Source organism: Schistocerca americana, chromosome 5 (assembly GCF_021461395.2).
Source record: "Schistocerca americana isolate TAMUIC-IGC-003095 chromosome 5, iqSchAmer2.1, whole genome shotgun sequence".
NCBI classification, from domain to species: domain Eukaryota; kingdom Metazoa; phylum Arthropoda; class Insecta; order Orthoptera; family Acrididae; genus Schistocerca; species Schistocerca americana.
The window spans coordinates 485,696,170-485,703,720 of NC_060123.1; the positions used below are offsets into that span (position 1 = coordinate 485,696,170).

General features: G+C 45.2%; 1 pseudogene; it reads right to left on the reverse strand.

Moving 5' to 3' along the window:
- Window positions 1-461: 461 nt before the first annotated feature.
- Window positions 462-578, reverse strand: LOC124617146 (annotated as a pseudogene).
- Window positions 579-7,551: the final 6,973 nt, after the last annotated feature.

Consider the following 7,551-nt stretch of genomic DNA (forward strand, 5'->3'; position numbering starts at 1 on the left):
GCAGTGAGGTTTCTCAGTAATGGCATCTGTAGAACCACTTTGCCTCCTTAAATGATGTCATGCTAATGCATCCTATTACTCACTTGTTTATCGTTATTTTATATTTCATTATTTTATATTTCACGTATGCTCTATGCTACACCTTCTTCCTTATACCACAGAAACATACCAGATTCCGTGCAAAGTCTTTTGTACTAGCTTTCTGCCAACATCTCTATCAAGCGAGGACTATTTAAATGTTTAAAAACTAAACTCCGTCCGAACAGGACTAGGAAGACCCAACGGTACGGACCGGCCGCCATGTCATTCATAGCCCACAGGGGTCGCTGGATGTGGATATGGAGGGGCATGTGGTTAGCACACCACTCTCCCGGCCTTATGTCAGTTTACGATTCCAGAACCGCTACTTATCTATCAAGCAGTTCCTCAGTTTGCCTCACAAGGGCTGAGTGCATCCCACTTGCCAACAGCGCTCGGCAAACCGGATGGTCACCCATCCAAGTGCTAGCCCGGCCGACAGCGCTTAACTTCGGTGATCTGACGGGAACCGGTGTTACCACTGTGGCAAGGCCGTTGGCATTAACATGTTTGGTTTACGGTGATGTACAAAATCACGATCAGTTTTGTGTTCCATTTAAAGAAAATAATGCTAATTGAAATTTTTATGGTGGCGTTTATGTGTTAGACAGTCACACTCATTAGAATCCTTTCCCATCACTATGTTTGGAGGGGTACATTGATCAATAATTTAATGAATAAATTAGATGAGAGGCTAGACACCCTACATCAGGGCCCTTATAAGATTGCCTTACATACTTTTTGCAGATTCATTCTAAACGCACTTTGGTGTGATTTGCGTAAAGATGTGATTATGACCAATAACTTGCAGTTAAGGGTCCCACACACGGCTAGTTTCCAGGTACACCAGGAGGAAATCTACAAAGCCTTCTGTGTACAAAATCCGATGTGGAAGCCCATATCAAACAGGGCTGACAGGGGATATGAACAGTATACGAAGAACGGCTACCCCAATGGCTACCTGTATGTTTGGTCCAAGGGAGAGCGCCTTGGAAATAGTGGAAAACTTGAACAAACAGGCGCTTGAAGGCGTTCGTCATCTACTCCCTTAATATCCGTTACTCAGTAAGCGGCTAAAATATTGTCCGTGCTGGCACTTCTGGCTATAAATTACTTTTGCGTGCGGACTGGTCATTTCAATAAGCTATCTTCAACGCTATTATACACTATGTGATCAAAAGTATCCGAACACCTGGCTGAAAATGACTTACAAGTCCATTACCTCCATCGGTAATGCTGGAATTCAACATGGTGTTGGCCCACCCTTAGCCTTGATGACAGCTTCCACTCTCGCGGGCATACGTTCACTCAGGTGCTGGAAGGTTTCTTGGGGAATGGTAGCCCATCCTTCACGGAATGCTACCGTGAGGAGAGGTATCAGTGTCTGTCGGTGAGGCCTGGCAGGAAGTCGGGGTTCCAGAACATCCCAAAGGTCAGGACTGTGCAGGCCAGTCCATTACAGGGATGTTGTTGTCGTGTAACCACTCCGCCGTAGGCCGTGTATTATGGATAGGTGCTCGATCGTGTTGAAAGATGTAATCGCCATCCCCGAATTGCTCTTCAACAGTGGGAAGCAACAAGATGCTTAGAACATCAATGTAGCCGGCCGGAGTGGCCGAGCGGTTAAAGGCGCTACAGTCTTGAACCGCACGACCGCTACGGTCGCAGGTTCGAATCCTGCCTCGGGCATGGATGTGTGTGATGTCCTTAGGTTAGTTAGGTTTAAGTAGTTCTAAGTTCTAGGGGACTTATGACCAGTCCCCTAGTGCTCAGAACCATTTTTTTTGAACATCAATGTAGGCATGAGAAACACCATAACATCACTGCTTCCGAATTTTACTGTTGGCACTACACACGCTGGCAGATGACATTCACCAGACATTCGCCATACCCAACACCCTGCCATCGTATCGCCACACTGTGTACCGTGATTCGTCACTCCACACAACGTTTTTCCACTGTTCAATCGTCCAATGCTTACGCTCCTTACACCAAGCGAGGCATCGTTTGGCATTTACCGGCGTGATGTGTGGCTTATGAGCAGCCGATCGACCATGAAATCCTCCCACCTAACTGTCATAGTACAAGTTTGTGGCGCCCTCCATCGGTGATGCTGAAATTCAATATGGTGTTGGCCCACCCTTAGCCTTGATGCACTTTGGAATTCCTGTGTGATAGTCTGGATAGATGCCTGCCTATTACACATTACGACCCTCTTCAACTGTCGGCGGTCTCTGTCAGTCAACAGACGAGGTCGGCCTGTACGCCTTTGTGCTGTACGTGTCTCTTCACTTCCCACGTCTCTATCACATCGGAAACGGTGGATCTAGGGATGTTAGAAGTGTGGAAATCTCGCGTACAGACGTATGACACAAGTGACATCCTGTCACTTGACCACGTTCGACGTCCGTGAGTTGCTCTCTCACGATTTCTAGTGACTACTGAGGCGGCTGATATGGAGTACCTGGCAGTATGTGGCAGCACAATGCACCTTATATGAAAAACGTACGTTTTTGGTGGTACCCGGATACTTTTGATCACATAGTGTAGGCTTCGCCGCCAGCCACTGCGCGCATTGATTTCGACTAGGCAGCTACAAATCAATACTGCGACTTCTGAGGCTCAACGTGCATTTCGCACTATAACAGTCGAGAGATTACTGGTTATTCTCGGGATACGTCCGATGGATATCATAGTTGGACATTATGACATTGTGTACCAGATCACAGGAACCAGTGTTACTGATAAGACATTTACGAGCCTATAAGCTAGAAGCTTCTTTAACAAATCTTCGTTTGAATGTGTAGTTTGAATGCCATGTGCTTATCTGCAGTTTGCTCCTCATACTGGTTTCCATTACTAGCGCACAGTGATCTGCTATCATAGGTTCAACTACACTGAGTTTATAACCCCAGATGTTGAGGTTGGTGATTATGGTGTCCAGGCATGCACCACCCCTTGTTGGGAGCTTATTTGCAATAAACAACCCATAACTGGTAATTAATCTCATAAAGACCCTCTCTCTGGCATCTCCATCACCTATGTGTATGTTAAAATCTCCACACAGTGCGATTTTTGACTTTAGGCGTGTTAGGTAACACAAACAGTTCTCCATATGTCCAATAAAATTCTCAAAGTTACTATCTGCTGAATGGTACACAGCAACAACAACTAAATCAATATTTGTTAATAACAGTGCAGCCAATGCAAGATCAAAATCCACACAAAAGCTGCTTAAATCTATTGGCTCAAATGGCTCTGAGCACTATGCGACTTAACTTCTGAGGTCATCAGTCGCCTAACTAACCTAAGGACATCACACACATCCATGCCAGAGGCAGGATTCGAACCTATGACCGGAGCGGTCGCTCGGTTCCAGACTGTAGCGTCGAGAACCGCACGGCCACTCCGACCGGCTTTAAATCAATTTCCTTGATGCTACGATCTCTGTTGGCATACACAGAGACCCCACCGTGGGTTGCAGTTCTTCGAAACCAAGGACTGGCCATGTCTAAGTATTCAACAGATTTATAGAAATCACCTTCTGCTTCAGTTAGCCAATGTTTGCAAATACATGAAACATCTGGTTCAATTTCTTCTATAAAAAATTTCTTCTATAAAAAAGTGATACACAAATCTGTGAATCGTCATTGAACACATTCTCAGTTGTCTTTTCAATTCTTCTGTATGGTAGTCTTGTGAGTAGCTTGGATGCACGAGCTATTAAGCATATTATGTGATAATTCTCGCACTTATCAGCTCTTGCAATCATTGGAATTGTGTGGATAATGTTTCTCTGAAGGTATAGTGGTATATCGCCAGTCTACACACCACCTTGTTAGTAGTCGGGAGTTGGGTGTGTCAGCACACTTTTGATACCAAATTGATATGCAAATTAATTAAATTGATCAATTAATTACCCTCACGCCCAACCACATCTGCCCCTGATCACACCCATCCCCGCCCCCGGATGACGACACGTGTTTCCTCTGCTGCACGCGTGCCCCTCTCCCTCCTCCCCCTCCTCTTCCTTCTCCCCCTGCCCCTAACCCCCTCCTCTCAGCGTACCGTATTGGCAGGAATTTCGAAATTTGGCGTGAATTTCCAATTTTTCTAGGAATTTCTTTGCCCCAGGCTAAGCTGACATCCCACACCACCACCAAACAGGAATTGGCGTGAAATAAAAAATGGCCATGCCATTTCCGGAACTCGAACCATCGTCCTTCTGGGTGGAAAGCCCAAGTGCACCCCCGCTACACGATTCACAACGGAATCTCTTAATTTATTGTCGTGGTCGTAAATAAAGGGGGATGGGAAAGGTTTAATACTCGCATTCAGACTCACATTCACTCAAATAATAGCAATGATGGCCCCAACACCAACATGCAAGAAGCTAGGAGGTTTGTTTCGCTGTGTTGAGAAATGATTAAATAAAAGAGTAGATCTAAATATTACAGTTGCATTTAAACTTGAACCTCGGTTTGGAGAAACCGCCTCAACAACATGGACCGAAACTTGTAGCGAATTGTGCAAAATAAATGACAGATGAAGGTTTCACCGTGAATTTCAACAATTATTTGGTGGCTGAATATTCTCACCTGCAAACATGCATAAATATATATGGAAAACACTGATAAGAAAAATGGACAGGATGGTAGAACCTATGTTAAGACATCACGGAATAGCTTCCACGGTGCTAGAGGTAGCTGTAGAGAGTAAAAACTGTAGAGGGAGACATAGTTGGGACTACATCCGACAAATAATTGGGCCGCATCAAACCAGCCAGAAGACTGATGACTCAAAGAAACGGAAGGAAGGGTTGGAGAGGGGCACTCCCAACCAAGCGTTTGGAAAGGGCAGGACGAAAATGTGTGCTTGGGAGCTGGGGGAGGGAGAGGGAGGGACGAAGACGGGTCCTCACACGTGGAGGAAGATAAGTACTGTGTTGTAGCTGGAAGGTTGGCGCCTATTTCCCTGTTCAGATTTCATACCGAGGTAACGGCTACTGCTCTGTGCATTGCCTTAAACCAACCTGGAGACGCTCCAGTTAGCCTGTTTGACCACCTCCTGGTAGCACATAACGCTACACATGGTGTGATACAGCAGACTTCCTCGTTCTTATTGACTTCGACTTCGTTGCTATCTGTTGGCACTAGCAAATTCCGTTTCTAGAGGGCACTTCTGCTACCACTATCGTTTACGTCCCCTCCTGTTCCATTCGCAAGCGTAGACGTTGTAAGTATGTGAGCACAAATGTAAACAATATGAACCAGTGATGGATCAACAGCAAGGCCGAGAGCTGAGCCCCAGAAGAGGATCTGAAACTCGCTGTGCGAGTCAGTCTACACAGAGCAGAGTGACGGGATACCGTTAGAGATGAGCACGGAGATAAACACAAACGCAATCTACGCGAACGACGGTCACTAGCACGCAGAACGTAGAAGAAGAGCATGATTGGAGGTGAGTGACTGTCCTAGGTGGTTGAAGTCACCCCTCGAAAGAACTACCGGGCCAACTCTAATGCCGCCGACGTGTAAACGACTGAATTATTGGTTCTGCCCACGCTACGCTTTCCATGCGAACCTCCGTGACAGCATTCTGTACCATTCTGCTTTGGCATCCACGCCAGCTTATACCCATACGTCTCGATGTCCACTGGTGACGATACTAAACTAAAATTTCATTGAGCTATTTTCTCAGATCGATCAGTAAATTTTTACTTCTCTTTTCACGCAATAGTTTTTGCGTTGGTTTCCTTACGCTCATTATAATTTCGTTCAATTTTTGTCTTTGAACAAGGATTTCACACTGTCTGAATCTGTAATGAAGCTCTCTCTGCTCCCATACCAATTTTTAACGCTAAATTCTCAACATGGCAGATCGTTCACGTTTTTCACATGCTCGGCATTAATATATAGTACCTAGATATTTTAACCGTCTATTCATGGCACGTTCGTCACCAGAGACGAACAAGTGATGATGATTTGTACCATTCCTGTCCAGGTGACATAGATTCATGTTCCGCGAGACTTTTACATACCCGAAAATTTTAATTTTCACAAGTTACATACTTTGTGTTGAGTACTACTTCGACACAACAGTAAAGAAAAGTGGACTACAGAGTGCAGCTGCAGCTGTTGTAGTCGGAAAGCTGCACGGGAGCAGAAATTATTAGCGAGCAACTACACGCAGTAAACACAAGCTAAATTTAACTTGTAGCTTTCTCCGAGTATACCGAGACTCTTTACAAATGAGCGCGTAGGAATAAAGTCCAGCTAATACAACAGCAACAAGGGCATCTCCGGGTGAGCTCTCTTAAGTAAGGCGCAAGGGATAGTCAGGGCCACGACTAGGCTGCGTCTCGGTGGCGATACCATCTTATATAGCGGCGGCAGACAGCGTTCATAGTAGGGTGCCACTGGGGCGTGGCTCAGTGAGCGGGCTCCATTGAGTTCACTGGACCCCACATGACTGCTCTCTGCATCTGACGGAAACTTGCTTTGCAATTACCAACTGTTGAACGCCTGTGGCATGGAGGGGAGGATGTCGATACGTGATGTGCAAATGTGTGTGAAATCTTATGGAACTTAAATGCTAATGTCATCAGTCCCAAAGCTTACAGACTACTTATCCTAAGGACAAACACACACCCATGCCCGAGGGAGGACTCGAACTTCGATACGTGATGCCATACTTTTAATTCATTCGGAGCTCGTCTGCCAGTAGTTGGTATCAGCTGCGGGGAATTGCATGAATTACCTGCTGCAGTACACGTTTCGGACTATGTAATTACAACAGCGACACGTTACTAGGAGTTGAATTGCAGTAAGAACAATGCATGTGAAATGTATTTTCGCTGAGGTGGTCAGAAAGGGTATTATATAGTGTTAATTTAGTACACGTATAATTTAGCATTAAGAAGGATAATTTTAGGGGTGAGTCACGCACCTGGGTGTAGATGGCTTGGGGGTCATTGTGTCTGTATTTAGAAATTGGAAAATGAACAGCATGGCTAGCTATGTAAGCTATGGAGACATCTAGTGTATATAGCTCCTAATTGGTTGAGGAAGATGGGTTCTGACAAGTCTGTGGCTGATTCATCGGACTGCTATGTTCTTCAATAAATTGAGAGGAATGTATGGAATAAAAACAGCTACCAGTTGCGGAAGGTAGTATTGAAAAGATCTTGACCTAGGTTTCAGCCCATATAAATAGGCCTTCTTCGGGAGTCTTATTACGTTTTACATGCTGAGCACGAAACCTAGGTCAAGAGCTTTTGACTAGTACCTTCCGCAATTGATGGCTGTTTTTAATATATTTGCAACATTTGCACAGTTGCTTAAGATTCTATATCGAGAGGAGAAAATACTGAAGTACGACTGCCACTACATCAGAGAGTGACCGAACGAGGTGGCGCAGTAGTTAGAGCATTGGAATAGCGTTCGGAAGGACGAAAGTTCAAATTTTCCTCCA